This window comes from Mus caroli, unplaced genomic scaffold (genome assembly GCF_978045245.1).
Source record: "Mus caroli unplaced genomic scaffold, Mus_caroli_1 scaffold_8, whole genome shotgun sequence".
In the NCBI taxonomy this organism is placed as follows: domain Eukaryota; kingdom Metazoa; phylum Chordata; class Mammalia; order Rodentia; family Muridae; genus Mus; species Mus caroli.
In genome coordinates this window covers 21,279,290-21,296,838 of record NW_028227263.1, presented here as the reverse complement: position 1 = coordinate 21,296,838, position 17,549 = coordinate 21,279,290, and the positions used below count along the sequence as shown (strand labels likewise).

Here is a 17,549-nt window from a genome sequence, read left to right as displayed (position 1 = left end):
ACTTTTATGGATCCTTGTTTGGATCTATCCATGGAGAACACTATTGCTTTGTGATCTTCTTGATCTGCATCTCAACCTGAAGCTCTAAAAGGCATGGCTTTTCCTCTGGGGATTACTCAGTTTCTTTTCACAATATGGAACATACATTAGGATTGTGACTGGACATATGATTTTTGGTCTGGCTTATTAAAGTTTCCTGTGTAGCAAGTGACTCAAGGATTGTGCTATGGTTTGACATAGGTCTCAAAAATTTGAATGGAATCATTCTCATTCTGCCAACGTTGCTAAGAAGACAGTGCAAGCTCTGAGCCATTAGTATCTATTTTTGCCAGGATAGGGAAGTACCCATCTGAGAATAAAGCAGAGATCTGAGAGATGGAGAGAGATTGCAAATGACATTCTTTAGAGCTCCTAGATCCAGCCATGCCAAAAGCCATTAATCCTGGGATTAGTTTGATGAACAATGAATCCCTGTTTTGCCTTTTGCAAGTATGAATTAATAATAGAGTAAGAATACTTGTAACCCATCACAGACTTAAGTCTTTCTCTCTCTCTCTTTTTTCCCTTTCACCTATATTTTGGTTCTCAAACTTGGCTGAACAGAGGACATATCTAGATATCTTTATAAAAATAATTTACTCAGACAATTTAGATTACCCTAGATTCTTATCTGCATTTTATCAATTACAGACTCATATTATCATTTGGATATAAAGTAAATCCCCTCAAAGACTCAGGTGTTGAAGGTTTGGTCCCCAGCTGGTGGGTTCAATCATTAGCAGGTCACTAGATCATGAGAGCACTAACCTGACCCATAGAAAAGTCCAATGCTGGATTAGTGTGGTGGCTCTTTGGGGAGGGCAGAAATAAGGAGGTGGAGCTTAACTGAAAGAAGCAGATGAGTAGGGCATGTATTAAAAGGTACACACTGTCTCCAATTTCTGTCTTTGCAGTCATCTTGAGATCAGTGGCCTCTACTGTCATGTGCTCCCACTATCATGATGCTCTGCCTCCCTGCTTGCCCACAGTGATTGGGCAACTGAACATAGACTTCAGGCCCACAGTGATTGGGCCACTGAACATACACAGCAACCTGGGAAACCAGGAGCTGCAGAGAAACTTTATCTTCCTTAAGTTGGTTTTCTCAAATATTTTTGTCACAGAAAGGAAAATTAATTGACCCAGAGGCCAAATTTGAACCTGGGTATAATGAATAACAATTATTACCATTTTCTTAACCTGCTTATTATCCCACTCCTGGGTAGCCTTGGCTTTTCTCTGGGAACTATTTTGCTTGTTCTCAGTCTGAGGAGAAGATAGCAACCATCCTGGGCTTCTCTAGGAAGTTTCTAATTGGTAGTTCAATTTGGAAACAGCTATTAATAATTACTGCACATTTTCTACAAATGTGATTACTGCCTTATGACTCTGAAAAAATGTTGTCAGCTCTGGGTCACTGTTTCATTACCTGAAATAGACAAGAAAGAAACAGATGATTTTTAAATGGACTTCCTGCTCTAAACGTCACCCAGAACGACGGTTCCCTGTCACGACCCTTCCTCCTTGTTCCTCATTTATGCACATATGCACATGTGCACACATGTATACACACACACATTCCCCAGTGTGAACATGTAGAGCTGAGAATTGTACCTCTGAATATTCTGCCCAATTTTTGCAGTTTTCTCTTACCTCCATTGCAAACAGTGACAGGTGTGAGCTAAGAAAGATACAGGCCCTGTTTGAAGAATCCTGATAAGAGGATCTGGGAGACAGGCTGAGGAGAAGAAACAGAAATATTGATCTCAGAGCCTGACAGGTTTCACTGAAAGATCCAGTGGTGGAAAAGGGTAAGCCCAGACTGAAATTTTACACTTTCCCTGTGCAAAATTCAACTGCAGCTGAATCATTATTAAAGCATTTTCTTGTGTTTACCATATTTCAGAAATGCAGACTCCACATCCTATTTCTGCACTGACAGACCTTGAAGTCTGAGGGGGCGAGCTGTTTCTAGAGCCTTCAAGTGACCTTTGTGTCTCTACACCAGTGGTTCTCAACCTTCCTACTAATGTGACTGTTTAATGTTAAGTCACCTCATGTTGTGATGACTCCCCCAACAGAAAATCATTGCTACTTTATGACTGTAATTTTGCTATTGTTATGAATTATAATGTAAATATCTGTGTTTTGTGAGGTCTTAAGTGACCCCTGGGAAACAGTGATTTAATCCCCCAGAGAGGTTGCAACCCATAGGCTAAGAACTGTTGCTCTAAATACATGCTTTGCCTACTTTGCTTTCAGTCAGATGAATGTCTGACCCCCATCTTCCTGACCTCGTTTAAGCAGGCTTTTCCTGTGAACCTTGCTGAATTGCCTCAGGGAAGGTTGTCGAATTCTCCCTCAGCTGGGCTTTACAGGTTTGATGGCGGTACAGTGCCTTGCTTACCCTGTGTTCTGATTATTTGTTCACATGCCTTTCCTACAAAGAGAGATTGAGGTCTACCAGCCAAAGACAAGGTCCTGGATCAGAACACTCTTTTTTAAGTGTATGAGCAAATCACACAGGTAGAGGTGAAGTAAAGAGGAGGAATCCCATGTTGTTGCCACTGGAATTGTAGACTGAAGACGAGACAGTGAAAGTACATATATTGAGACATCACAAAGAATGATTTAACATTTCATGTAGTCATCACTGTAAGCATCCTCTAGAATGATGGTTCTGAGTCTTGAATTTCTGTAAGCATGATGTAGATGCTAACTAAAACACACATGACTGCTTTCCAGCCAAGAAACCTAATGTAGAATGTACAAGGCCAATCCAACTATATGTTATATTGCTATTGATATGAATGAATAAGGAAAGCTATATGGACAAAATGATGATATTTGCAAAGGATTAAAGAGGCAAAAAGAAATGAGAAAGAGGAGGAATCATAAATGACGGTCTCACTTGAGAGATCAGTTCATCAGAAAGGGAAAGAGGCGAGCTGTAGTACACTGAGTCGACTCCCTGATGTTTAGCCAGAACATCCCAGTGAGTGGTACCCAGGATCATTCTCCGCATATGGGCGAGACTAACACACATTCCTTTTTTCTCAGTCCCCCTTTGTTGTGGATTGCTGTTTGCATGCCAGATTTATAACAGTAAATTCTCAACCCCCAAAATGCCCACCCAAAGAACTCAAAACTTGATTGATGTAGATACAAGCTGCACACCTAGATTGGACAAATGGGCCCTACATTATTCAATTGTCTATTTAAGAAATCCCCAGTTACTTATGTCTCCTTGGACCACGTGGTTCTGGCTCATTATCCTCTCCTTCAGGTACCATCTTGCCTCTCCTGTCTCCATTTCTGTCTCCTCTCTCTGCCTCTCTGCTTCCTCTCTAAAACTTTCAGCTCTAGCCTTAACTGACTAATTAAGTTTTCACCTGACTGCACCCAAATACAGGCACTCTTGAGGAAGCAGAACATACAAACAGCAATCTGCAAGACCCCTTATGATATGTGAATATGTGAATCCAGCACATCTCCTTTCAGACATAGGCCTACTAAAAGGAAGAAAGGTAAAGGATGCTAAGGAACTGGGTTGGAGGTGATAGGCAGAGGATGAAACAAAGAGGAGAGAGAGGGTAGAATGGTGGGTGGATATGATTAACCTGTGATATATGCACATATAGGAATGGAACTCAAGGAATCCCCTTAAATATTATATATATATATACATATATATATATTTAAAAGGTTGAGTCTATTACTTCATCCTTCATCTTTAAATCTAACTGGGCATAGGATTTAATTTGGCAAATGGGATGTCAGTAGAAACTTAAATAGATCTTGCTATGCAATGTTCAGTCCTAAATAGAATGTCTATATCACACCTACCCCCCAAGAGTAGATATATAAACAGAAAAGTGTATACATTTCACCATGCAAAATTTAGCTGGGGCAGAATCTTGGTTAAATGATTTCCTTGTATTTACAATATGTTAGAATTATAGACCCCCCTCCTATCTATTTCTGATGCTGACATCCCATTATTTCTACCTCCTCTTTCTCGGTGTGTGTGTGTGTGTGCGCGCACGTGTGTGTGTATGTGTGTGTACATGTATTAGAGAGGAAGGAGTTTGATGAAGATGCTCATTTATGGGCAAGCACTAACAGTCACTGCTCAGACCATAAATGTTAACCTATCTCTAACACACTACTGCACGTGCAGAGGCTGATGACAATGCTGATGTATTAAGGTACAATCGCAACAGCAACCATTGCTTAGCTGAGGACCTAGCTGAAGGTATGACGGACAGCAGTCGAGGTCACTCAGTCCAGCCTCTGTCAAAACAGTCATCCATCATGATTAGAAAACTGAGGGCTTTAGTTTATTGTTGGCTACTGGCTGCAGGCTGCCCTTACCTAATAGAGAGAATCCTTATTTCCTGAGCATCTGGACTTCCCACCATCGGTGGCTCATCTCATGGCAATTCACTTTCCCTGAAACAGCAGAAAGGGAAGAATAGACCCATCTCATCGTTGTATATAGAATATCTATACTGTCACCTCTACCATTTCATACTTTAGAAATGAGTCATGGATCCCACCATCACTCAAAGGACCCCATAAATGTGTAGGGATTGGAAATCACGGATTGTTAAGAATAATTTTAGAAACACTTAACTATATTAATTTTAACATACCGACCTGCATGGGACTTCTGCCTCATTTACTCTTCACTGAACAAACATGTACTAAGTGCTTTCTGAATGGCAGGCATGAGGGGTGGGGAGACAGAAGCAAAGCAAGTTGTAGAAGGTAGCAGTGGTAATAATTAACCATGCTGTGTGTCACTGTGAGGGTCTAGCTTATGCTCAGAAAGGACAGAGGAGCTTGTGGGGAATTTCAAGTAAAGGGGAAATTGGATAATGCCCGTGTTTTAAATTCACCACCAATCACTTCCATTGTGATAAGAGACATCAGACTGAAGAGTGAGGAGCTTATATATTGTCAAGAGAGAAGAAAAGGATGGGTGTGGGGCTTGTAGTAGCTGTGGAGAGAGATAACAAAGATTTGTTTCTTATAAGGGATGCCAGACTTCTCCTGGGTTTCCAGCTGCCTCAGTAGAGAATGAAGACTGTGCTTAAATTCTTGGCAACTATTTCTTCAGGTTGCCTAGATCTCCTAACTCTGACCTGGACAGTTGGAATACCTGCCTTTGATCTACAACTAGCCATTGCACTCCCCACTGCCTTCTGATAGGACTCTGGCAACAATGCAGGAAGATATAAAATTAAATGCTTATGTCTTTGGTATCAAGAAAATATGGATTGGAACCTACAGATTACTGTATGAACCTCATTCTTTTACCTGCACAACTAGGACAGCAGTGTATTAAGTCTATTGGCAAATCAGGTACCACAACACATTAAATTCTTTATTGAAACAAATTGTTCATTTCTCCTTCCTTACAACACTTGCCCAATCATGGCTGATCTTTGAGCAATTTTACCTTCTTTTGGCAAAGTCTGTCTCCCTTGCCTCAACTTGACTGTTATGATGACACTTGGCCTGGCATGAGGAAACTACTTGGACTGTGAGACATGCTTTTGATATATGTTGACAGCTTTTCTGGGCTGAGATGGCCAATCTCTACCCCCATCACTTGCCTCCCAAGGGCACAGATTGCAAAGCCAGCTGACGCCTGGCAAAACTGCCACTCATCTCAGAGCAAGGATGATCAGAATGCCTCCAGGAGGTTGAGAAGGGGCAAGAAAAATTACATAAAGTAGCAAAACAGAATGAAGGCTGATGGTGACATTGGCTTTGTCCAGTGTCACAAGCACTTATGAAAATGCCTCAGCTAGTATCCATGTTCCTGGCTAAAAATCAGAGAAGGGGGGGCACTCAACACAGATGGAAAGACATTGGACATACAGCGAATTTCCTGCACTTGCACATTTCCATATGCACATGGCACTGCTCACCTGACTTGTCAAAATATACAGAAGGAAAATGAAAACCCAAGTCCTGCTATCAGTTTGAAAGTGTTTATCGAACATCCTTGAGCCTATAGCCGTTCTAAGAACATTAGGATATCAAAAGAAAGATGTTATAGGACGGTGTGATTATGGTGGCATTGAGAGTCTGAGAAAATGATAATCAAAAGTGTCACATCGGTGCCTTGGGAGGGAGCAATTATTACCAAGTGACCAAGCAGAGGGCAAATGAAGCAAATTGTTGGATTTTTAATCTGTAAGTAGAAGCCCAAAGTCAAGTGTAAGGTATGAGAGGTTAATTAGAGAGGGGTTTAGCTATCCTTTCCATCTTGCTAATGCCAGCCAAGTCTATATTTCAACTTTCCCTTGTAGGGTTAATTAGGATCATTAGGATTACAAAAAATCAGAGAGGCCCCTGGCAATGGGCAAAGAGATACCTGGTTGGTGGTGTTGTGCTTATATCAGTCAGGAGCAGAGTAGGTGGCAGCTCTTTGTTCATCCTAGCTTGATGCCTGGCTTGGTGGCAAAGCTGCTTTATGCCTAGGACACATAAAAATCCAATCCAATCAAATCAAATCCAGGCAGTGTAACTCAGAAGGGGGAATACAGAGATCTGTAGACTGCCATGCCACCCATAGACTGCCCTTTGGGGGCAAAGCACAGGTGGACCATAGATACCCACTTGCTGCAGGATGTCACATGGCCAGCCTACAATGTGCGCTGCCACACTGAGTGAGTATGTTGTGGACAGATGGGAGAGAAAGAGAAGTAGAGCAGCTTGAGCCCTACTAAGAGAGATGGAACTGGAGACTCAAGTGTGGAGAGAAGTGGCCTATTGTGAGTGGCCAGTCTTGCCACCTGAGGCAATAAAGTTCTAGCCCAAGTTGCTGCTGAGGGCCATGTCTGGGGCTACACAGTGACAGAAGTCAATGTTAATGTCCATGGCTCATATTACCACTAGAGACCATGGGGACATTTCTGGCCAGGGCAGTTGCCTGGCACCATATGGATGTCCAGGTTCTGTACAGAACTGTCCCTGCTTCTCCATGGCTGCAGTGGCCTGGGGGAGGACCTCTCACCAGAGGGAGCACTCTAGACAGCAGGCTGTATATCTTGCCCAAGCAGCAGAGTGGAGCTAGCCCTGCTGGCAGGGGTGCGGGTCAGCCAGCCCCAAAGGGCCCTGTCACTCCACTGCTTTAGGGTGGCATAAGTGCAAGGGTTATGCCTTCCCTAGCTTGCCCCTTACCACCTGAAACAAGCATGAGAACTGGCTCTGGGGTCATGAGAGCTGGTTTTCTGGTCCTGTTCCTTGCTGGCTGCAGTAATTAGGAAAGTGGCAGTACCTTGACTGGGCAGCACAGTAGAACTTACCCTGGTGGAGGGGCACAGATGAGGAGCAGGACCCTGGGATGAGAGCAGGGGAGAACTGGCACCATCACTCATATGTCCTGAGGTGGTGTCAGGGTGAGGGTAATGCCCTCCTCCCTTGATACCTGCAATAGTTGGGAGAGCTGGCTTCAAGGGCATGAGAGCAGGAGAGCTATCCCTGCCCTTTCACTGGCACTCCAGAGCTCAAGCCCTCCATCTCCCCTGGGCAATACAGTGGAGATGGCCCTCAAGGTGCAGATATGAGTGAGCTGGCCCCAAGGGCAAGAGACCAGGAGAACTTACCCAGCCTCCTGCTAATGGTGGCATTGAATGGCCTAGCTGGAGCAGTGCTGGAAGGATGTCCTGGTGATGCAGATAAGGGAGAGCCATCATGCTGACCACCTTAACTACCACCCAGGACCAGATCCAGGGCTCTGAGTTGACTTATCCCCAAATCTATGTCATGTGCAAACAGTTAGGACTCGCGAAAGGGCCATTCTTACAGGTACAAACCTTTAAGATCTCCAAGACATAAAGCAACAAGAGGATTAATGGGAGGAGGGCCAGTAAGGATTCGATATTGATGGTGTCACAGAAGCCAGAGATCTCAAACAAGACCAATGGCTTATTGCAATGAACATTTGCAAGTAAAGATGTATGGTCAGAGGGGCACACTACAGAACACACTGTGACACAATACAGGTTCTAGAATGAGTTGTTTCCTATGATTTGTTTTTGTTGTTATTTGTGTGTGTGTGTGTGTGTGTGTGTGTGTGTGTGTGTGTGTAAGGCTACAAGGGCTGAAGGATAGATATGAGGGGACATAGAGATAAGCAGGACTAAGGTGTATGATGTGAAACTCACAAAGAATCAATAAAAAGTTAAACAAATTAACAGAACGAATAGAGAAATAATCACGTAGAGACATGGAATTTGAGGTAAAGACATGAAAGAGGTACAGGGAGAGCCAGGTCTGGCTCCTCTGTGACTACAAATTAGGATTCATTAACACCAATATTCATATGATCCTAGCCTGGCCTCGTTTAGGCACTTCCCTCGCTCGCATGGCTTTGCCATGGAACTCAGATGGCTGGGATTCACACAGAATATTAGTATTAGATGCTTTGTGAATTGATGTGATGGTGCACACCCTTAATCCTGGTGCTCAGGAGGCAGGGCCAAGTGGATCTCTTCAAGTTCAAGGCAAGCCTGGTGTAAACAGAGAGCTCCAGGCCAGCTACTTACTCTAATGTTGCAGTGCTTGGAATTGTCCCCATTTTATCTGTATGTCTTCTGTTGTCAGCATTATACGTGAAAATGTAATTTTTTTAAAGGAATATTTCCTGACTTCCTAAAAGTATCTATCCTCAAGTTGAGCACCTTGCTTATCTGGCCCACGTCTGCAGTAGTTCTTTGTTAACTTCTACCACTTTGGCTGAAGTGACTATACTATCGGTGTTCCACATTTTTGTATGGCCTTTCAGCTTTGGCACCCCTTTCCTATTATCCCTTTTATTGTCCTTTACATAGAGAAACTCCTTTCTCTACAATTAAGTGACTAATCTGTAGGCACATGAATTTATGTAGATAGCACTGACCATTGGAGGGGCCTATGAGGAGTTGTTTGGAGGAGCTATCCAAGGTTCTGAATTCCAGCTCCAGTTCAGATTCTTTACAACATCAAGATGTATTATAGCACCTGTTTCTTTAGAGCTTGCAGTGCTATCATTCAGGGCTCATAAGTATCTCTGGGGTGTCACTCATCACACAATCAAACTTCTCCATCTCTGAATATGTTGTGTTTACTGGGAATGAAGCCTTGCATGTACTGTTTTCTCAATTTTTTTTTATCCCTATTCTCCCCTTGTGGATATCTAGACATCCGTGCTGTCTTCTAGGCCTCTGTCTCTTACATGAATACCCACAAGAAATGATGTAACTGTGAGTCATTTAACTATACAGTAGAAGTAGATAGCCAACTTGAAATGTAGCTTGATCAGCAACAAGGGGGCAAAATATTAACTCTTAGCCTAACGTCAACCAGACTAATAATTTTTAGCCATAGCTCAAAGAAATGACAGGCAAACATACATGTTTGCATTTGGTCTGGCTGCCCAGAAAGAGCCAGGATATTTGAGGGGCATGATGAGATTATTCTACATTTTAGCCAAATTCTAGCTTCAGACATTTAATTTATTCTACTTGCATACATGTAAGTTTCTTAAAAATGATCATATCCTGAATACAATTCTTTGCTTTCCTCACAAAGTCTTATTTTTTTCTACGTAGCTACTCTTTCTGGGTTTCCCTAGACTTACCAGAAATCTTGGACTTTTCTTATTGTTCCATCAGATACACTCAGTATTTCTAGTGTGCTCCTACTAACTTCTCAAATACCTCATGGGCTCCTGCTCTAATTCAGGACCACAATACTCCATATTTGGTGTATTGAAATAGTATTTGTATAATCTTTCTGATTCTAGTCCACCCAAAGTATGTGCAGATGCCATGAAACTAATTTTTAAATATATCCTTTATTATGACATTGCCTATTCTTTTGACTTTGATTTGCTTCCCCTATTCTCTCATTGTGACACAAAACTATCTCAATAGAAATTCCCTAGCTTTATCTTCTTTCAGCCAACCAGACCCTCAATTCATTGTCCTAAGTCCTTGTAGATCCCCATTTTAGCACTCAGGAATGGAATCATTGTTTGGTTTTCTTACTTGAACCCAAGATAAAAATCCCAAATAGCAAAGTGTCAAGGTGGGTAGACCAGAGATGAGAAAGTAAAGAACTCAGAAAGCTAAGAATAGGAGGTACTACATACACTGATAACTTATGCCAAGCAAGTATATTAAGAAGTACAGCTTTTATATATTCTTTGCAGGGAGAAAAATGGGCCAAGATCATCAGAAAGCTCAATTAAATAATATTAGCAAAGACACAGAACTCAGACACAACTACCTTAGGACTGATAACCACAGCCTTTCAGAAGTGAAAGGTAGTTTCCCAGGAACCAAAACCTTAAGGCCTCCAAGGTCCTGGCATCATCCCCAGATCATACCTAACCAAGTCTACCTCTGGGCAGGGACATAGAAGGGGAGTTCTCTTTGTCCTTTCATCATGGCCTCTAAAAAAAACCTCAGTTGACCCTGGCCCCCCATAGTTTTTCCATGTAATTCTACCTACTGTGCCACATCTTTGGGTCGGATTTGTTTACCAAGCATATGTTCTATCTCACTGACATTTAAAGAAGAAGAGGGTTGAGTGTGGCAGAGGCCACTGAAATGACTTAACAGCAGTGAGGAATTCAGTAGCCATGGTCATCTAGGACCTATATCATAATCTCTAGATATCAGTTCTTCACCAAATAATTAGAAAATAGGGAAAAAAAAACCGTATGCGTCAGGGGCTGAAGTAGAAGACTTGTGTGTTTACCTGAGGAAGTTAGAAAGCTGCAAATGAACTGCGAGGTTGAATCCAGAGACAAGGAAACCAGCACGGCTAAGATCCTAGTGACTAACCACAAAGCAGCCACAACATCACTGCGAATGTTCACTGGATGGATTCAAACATGAAAGTGTTCTCATGTCCATGATGAGTCTAAGAAGAAAATTGACTTTATTATTGAAAAATGCCAGAAAAACAAATTGTTGTTTTGAAAACTTGTAAATAAAAGGAAGACTGCAATGCTTGTCCTGACCTTTTGTGACGGTTCTCTTCACTGTCCACTAGACTGAATTAATAAATAGCTGAGAAAATTTCATGAGCCCCATCTTTAAGTGCATCTGTGAGGGCATTTCCAATACAATTATCTGATCAAGAAAAACCCACTGTGAATGTCAGTGGCATTGGCCCATGCCCTGGAGTCCTGAGCTGAACAAAATGAGGTAAGTGGAGAAAGCCAGCAGAATGGCAGACTCCCTGGTGTCCCTTCCCCATACTGCCAGACGTGGACAACCACCTCCTGCTCCTGTTGCTATGGCTTCTCTACCATGACGAACTATCTGCTCAAACATGAGCCATATTCAAAGTTTTCCTCACTTCTGTCGGTTCTTACTGGGTTTTGATCCTAGCAACTACTGAAAGAAAAGTAACAATAAGCTTCTCTTAATACTTTTGCATCCCAGATAATGAACAAAGAAAAAATAGTATAATGTTAATAACACATTTTCACAAATGGATATAGTCATTGATTACCAATGGAAATTGCATGACATGAATGGAAATTTTTAATGAAAAGGCACATCTCCCAATACTTTCTTGCTAATTAGTTGAACTCAAGTTTAATTAAGTCTCTGGACCTACCACAAATTTACAGGAAATATAGGCAATAAAAGAATTGGCAATATTTAGACTGTGAGCAATCCATCAAAAAGCATGTCTGTTTTATCCTAGCTGTCTATGTTTCTGCCTGTGCCTATATCTAAGTTTGTCCCTACCTCTATGTCTGTTTGTGTATCTATCTCTGTGTTCATATTTTAGTATGATGTCCTCTGTATATATGACTATGTCTAAGACTAAATATATGTTGATGTTTTATTTCTTGTCCAAGCTTACCTATCGGGAAGAATTAAACCAGAGTGCTAACTTTCTTGTTAGCAGATGAGAAACATATTGTTCAGCCATAATGTTTGTACTTCATTTGGATTCTATTCCATTACACTGAACTTCAGTGTTTATGATGACCAGTGGTATGTAAATAATGATATTTGGTGATATAAAATAATAATTGGTAATTTTTAGTGTGATCGTGTCATCAAGGTTGAAAATTTCCACAAATACATTCTTCAGTTCAGAAGTACGTTTAAAATTGCATGACAGCGTAGACTTCAAAACTGTAACACAAATACAGAGGCAGAGGAGAATGAGTAGGAGTGTAGAAAAAAACAAAATGGAGTTGGTAACTGTTGAAGCACAGTGGGGCAAGTGGGTTTTATATTATCTTCTCTATGTTTTCATGATTCTGACTTTTTTAAAAAAAATGAGAGAAGACTATGAGGAGCTCCCTTTCTTTTTTCCACTTTTTATTAGATATTTTCTTTATTTACATTTCAAATGTTATCCCCTTTCCTAGTTTCCCCTCCAAAAATCCCCTATTCCCTCCCCGCTGCTCACCAATTGACCTACTCCAGCTTCTTGGCCCTGGCATTCCCCTATAGTGGGGCACAGAACCTTCTCAGGACCAAGGGCCTCTCCTCCCATTGATGACCGACTAGGCCATCCTCTGCTACATATACAGCTAGAGCCACAAGTTCTACCATGTGTTTTCTTTGACTGGTCGTTTAGTTCCAAGGAGCTCTGGTGGGGAGTACTGGTTAGTTCATATTGTTGTTCCTCCTATGGAGCTTCAAACCGCTTCAGCTCCTTAGGTACCTCCTCTAGCTCCTTCTTATTCCTATAGTGCTTTGACTCAGCCACACCATTAACTTTCGCAGAGTAACTATGATGGGCACTTGACATTAATTTTGTGTTACCTGAAAATTAACAAATCCTGATGCCTTTGTCTCTAGAATAATCTTGGAGTTAGGAAAGAAAAAGAACTCTTCAGTCAAATAAATACACCTGCCTCAGACTCCAAATTAAAATAACCAGGGACTGTGTAGCTTCATGTGTGCGAGCTACTCAATATCTGTTGATTAAATTCTCTTTCTGTTGAATTTGTCCAGAGGTGGGCACTGTTCCTTGTAGTCTAAAGCTTTACTTAAACCAAAGCTTTCCACAGTCCCAAAGTTAATTCACACTTCTTGTTGCAGGTTGTCAGAGAATGATTTGCTTGCTTTCATACAACTTGACACAATTCTAATTTGTTGAAATGCCTATTTGGTTAATAGATGTGTTTCTAATCATATTGCTTCTCAACTGGAAAGATGGTGTGTGTTTTTGTTCATCTCGGCATTTCTGACAGCCCACTGCCCCCATGAATCACAGGAGCTAGGGGAATTATGTTGAATGAACGAAGCCATGAATGAGATCGAGGCACTGTAGAGGGGTTAGCTATGAGAGTTCCATGAGGACATGGACAAAACTGAATGTAATTACCTTGCACCGAGTTGGGAACGCTGATAGAGGCGGTAGCTTTTAAGCAGTAGGGTCAGGTGTATCTTCCAGCAGAAGGAATTGATCTGTCAGTGTTAAATCTTCTGTTCCACATCTCTTGCTTCGATGGCCAAGAATCCCATGCTCTGAGTGGTGCACTACAGGAGGGCAGAGTCTGCCAGCCTAATTGCCTGAGCAACCATGTAGTTAAGAGACCCCAAGCTACATTTCATTAAACATGTAGATTGAGCAAGCAGTAGAGAGAAAAATATTTCTGTTACAGTAAGCCACTGATGTGTGTAGATATGGTGACTTTTTGGATCCTGTTCTGAGTAGGTAAAGAGAAAGACATCTCAGGAGGCAGCAAAGGGGGCTGGTGTCTTGACAGTATGACAATAGGTGGTCTATTTCCAATAGACAAAGTTGGGGGCTTATTGGTGGATGATTTCAAGGGTGAGTCTGAGCTCTACAACCTGTTAGCTACAAAATACTAAACTTCTTAATCACTGATAGTCCGTTCCTTCATCTGAAAAACAAGAAAGAGACTGATGCCAACTTCCTAGGATTAGTGTATAAATGCAATTTAAACAAAATAATTCACATACAAATACCAACCCTGGTTCTGTATGGGGACTTTATGTGTGTTTATTAAATGATCAAATGGATGCAGAGAATTCATAGGCGAGACGAGAGAGGGGCAGAGGCAGAGGAAGTAATCCATGCTTTAGTGAAGTTTTCCAGTTGCTAAGCAGACCCAGACTCTGAATTGCCTGAGTCTATCACTGTGCATTGTAATTTAGTAAATCATTTCCAGCAGTGGGGTGTTTGCTTATTCAATCAAGAAGCAGATTTATGCCTAATTCTGGCAGCGTCTCTACAAAGTGCTATGAGCTTAGGAGACTCCCCAGCTCAGAAGCCAGATTGCAGCACAGTGATTTATGGGATCTGGGAGGTTGGTCCCACAGCCATGGGGCATAGGACATAAATCTAAAGCTTATGAGAAGTCCTGATTCAGCTTGGCATACCTTGGCCATGCACCAGCCATGTGTACCTTCACCTTACTGAGTATTTTCCAGAGCATGGGATCCCTACATTGAGACATGAAGACCTCCTGAATAAGAGGATGGCATCTTTAAAAGAGAAACACCTGTTAAAGAAAGTATGAGAGAAGAGGAGCTGGGGAACTCATTCATTGGGTGAATCATTTGTCATGCAAGTATGAAGGCTGGGGTTCACATAGGCATAGAAGCCTGCTGGTAACCCCCGTTTCTGGGCAAAGGGAGGCAGAGACAGGATCCTTGGAGCAAGCTGCCTAGTTAGACTAGCAGAGTCAGTGAGGTGAGTTTTGGGTTCAAGTGAGACAATGACCAGGTGAGAATATAAAAGAAGGAGGGCAGTGGAGAGAGATACCTAATGTTAACCCCTGGCCTTATATGTAGATGCATGCAAATGTATATTCTTACACATGCAGATGCTCACATACAAGTGCATACCACATATACACGAAAGTAGAAAAATTTGGAACAGAATACCATTTTAGATAGATGGGGAGCAGCATTAGAGAGGACTTTGGAGTGACTATGGGAAACTATTGGCAGGGATATTGAATTTCATCTTTAGAGGGCTTCTAGGAGCTTTTCTAGGAGGAATTAACTGAAGGAGACTCAAGACAACTTCAGGTAAAAGATAATAGTAACTAGATTCAGATGAGATGAGGACAGGCTGACCAGAGGGTAGATAGGAACTGTTAGATGTTACTCTCAGAAGTAAAATTTAACTGACTTAATTTTCATCAAGTCTAACTGTAGGTGCTACAAGAAAGAGAAAAGGAGGGCACAGAGAAATTAAGTCATTTGCTTCAGATCACACAGCATATAAGAGTCAGCATGCATCCAAGCCTGGGTCTCTTAATTCCAGGAGCTCTGCTTCCTGCCCACTAGTTTTCCAAAACATTAGGATCCAAGATTTGTATTCATTAGAGGACTTGATTACATGTGTACATGTGTAGTGTATAGGCATGTATGTGTGTGTATTTGCATGCATGAATGCATGATCTTTCATAACTCTTCAAAAATTGAGCAAGGTTTTCTTTGTTTTTTGTTTGTTTGTTTGGTTTGGTTTGGTTTGTTTGTTTTTTTTTTTTGGTTTTTTTTGTTTGTTTGTTTGTTTGTTTGTTTGTTTTTTTTGCTGAACCTGGAACTCATGATTTGGTTAGTCTAGCTAAGCAGTTTGCTCCTGAAATCCCCTATCTCTGCTTCCCAAGTGCCAGGATTACATGTTGGATAAATGGCACTCACATGGGTGCTGGGAATCTGAACTCCAGACCTTATGCCCGTCAAACCCACTGAGCTATCTTCTGGCCTTCAATTACTATATCTTGAATGAATGCCTGGATTAATGGATATAGAACAACCCATGTAACTACGTATCACTACCTGGTCATTTTCTTACTTTAGCCATTCCAACAAAGTCCCTTTTCCCTGTAAGCCATTTCCTCTCCTAACAGAGACTTAATTGGTGTTTCTTTGCACACCCCATGATAATAGATGTGAGGGCATTTTGTAAATGACAAGACACTCTGCCAGTGTGGTTATTGCAACTGTTACTGTGCAGGCAGAGACCCCATATTGGGATGCTAGGTGACATTTTTCTTTCTGTTGAACAGCACAAGCTTCCTTTGCCCGGAAGTCTTCAGTGCAAATTAATTACTGTTATCTATGCCCAGGGGCTGAGGCCACCTGGCCACCTCTCTCTTCTGGACAGCTAAGGCACTGTTCAGCTGAGGACTGTAGACCCCCTTTCTTCCCTGTGGCAGCTTCTCTCTCCCCCTTGTACCTCTCCTTTAATCTGCATATTATCATCAACACAAAGCCCTCAGAATAACATCTGACAAATGACGACTATTAAAAAAAACTGCGTGCACTTCTCTTTCCCCGCCTTCTAATTTGGAATAGCATTATAACTATGCATCGCTAGACAAGCAATATTATGTTAAGAACATGATAAAATACCAGCAGCTCTGTAATGGCACCAACCAAATGGTAATTTCTGCTTCAGAAATTGGTCATTTATTTTGCTGGTCTGTTCTTACGTTCAAATTAGATGAAGTTTAATATACTGTAAAATTGAATGTATTCTGTCCTTTTCAACAAATATGGCATGTGTGAAAATGATTTATGGCTTGTGGGAACCTCTAAAATGTTAAATAATCTCTTTTTTTGTATGTTTCTTAAGTAAGTTATGGCCCAGGAGTTTAAACACAGGAAAAGCAAAACTTTATTAAGCTCCAGGCTCTGGTTCTCATGTGATCAGAATGGGAGCCCTGGCCCGGCACATATTACAAGGGGCAGTAAGAGCACACACAGTAATTGCTACATTAATTTTCTTCTATTAACTGTAATTGGGAGGAAAGCAAGTCTTCCCCAGTGAGTGTTATAATTTGCGACTTAATTTTTAATAAAGCCGTGTTGAGACCATGGGTGTTTACCACAGGTCATTTCCTCAATGGGAGTGAAACATCCTATTTCTGGTGGACCGAGAAAAGATCAACTTCAGTGTGTGCGTGTGTGTGTGTGTGTATACATGTCAGCATATGAGTGTGTGCATGCACTGTCATGCATATATGTGTATGTGCATGCCTGTGTGTGAGTGCATGTGTGTATGTGTGCATACCTGTATGTGCCTTTGTGTGTGTGTGTGTGTGTGTGAGAGAGAGAGAGAGAGAGAGAGAGAGAGCTGGGATGGTGATGAGCAGAGATATGAAGAAGAACTTTTAGGCTTCTCAGGGTTAAGGTAGCCAAGACTCCCTTCTGACTTGACAACCCTTTTATAAGACACCATCACCACCACCACCAAATTTTAAAGTGTGGGCAAATATCCAATGACATGTTTAATGATATGTTTCTGTGGCCAAGACAGGTTGCCCTGACTGCTTTGCTTCATGACAATGGCTGAGTTATTTGAACATCTGGAGACTTATCTTCCTTGTATGTAAAATGGAGAGATGATAGCAACAAGGACAATGGAGTCTTTCATTACAAGAACTACACACTGTTCTGAACGTATTGCACACAGACTGCACTAGACATTCTAACATTGTTACCTTATCACCTTGATGAGGAAACAGTCATTGAAATGATGAGTCCCTT

At 41.6% G+C, this 17,549-nt stretch overlaps 1 non-coding gene across 1 annotated transcript; it reads left to right on the top strand.

Moving 5' to 3' along the window:
- The first annotated feature begins 6,400 nt into the window (after positions 1-6,400).
- LOC115031634 (small nucleolar RNA SNORA48) lies at positions 6,401-6,543 on the top strand. The gene has a single exon (XR_003837304.1). It is a non-coding gene; the product is annotated as a small nucleolar RNA SNORA48 (small nucleolar RNA).
- The last annotated feature ends 11,006 nt before the right edge of the window (positions 6,544-17,549 follow it).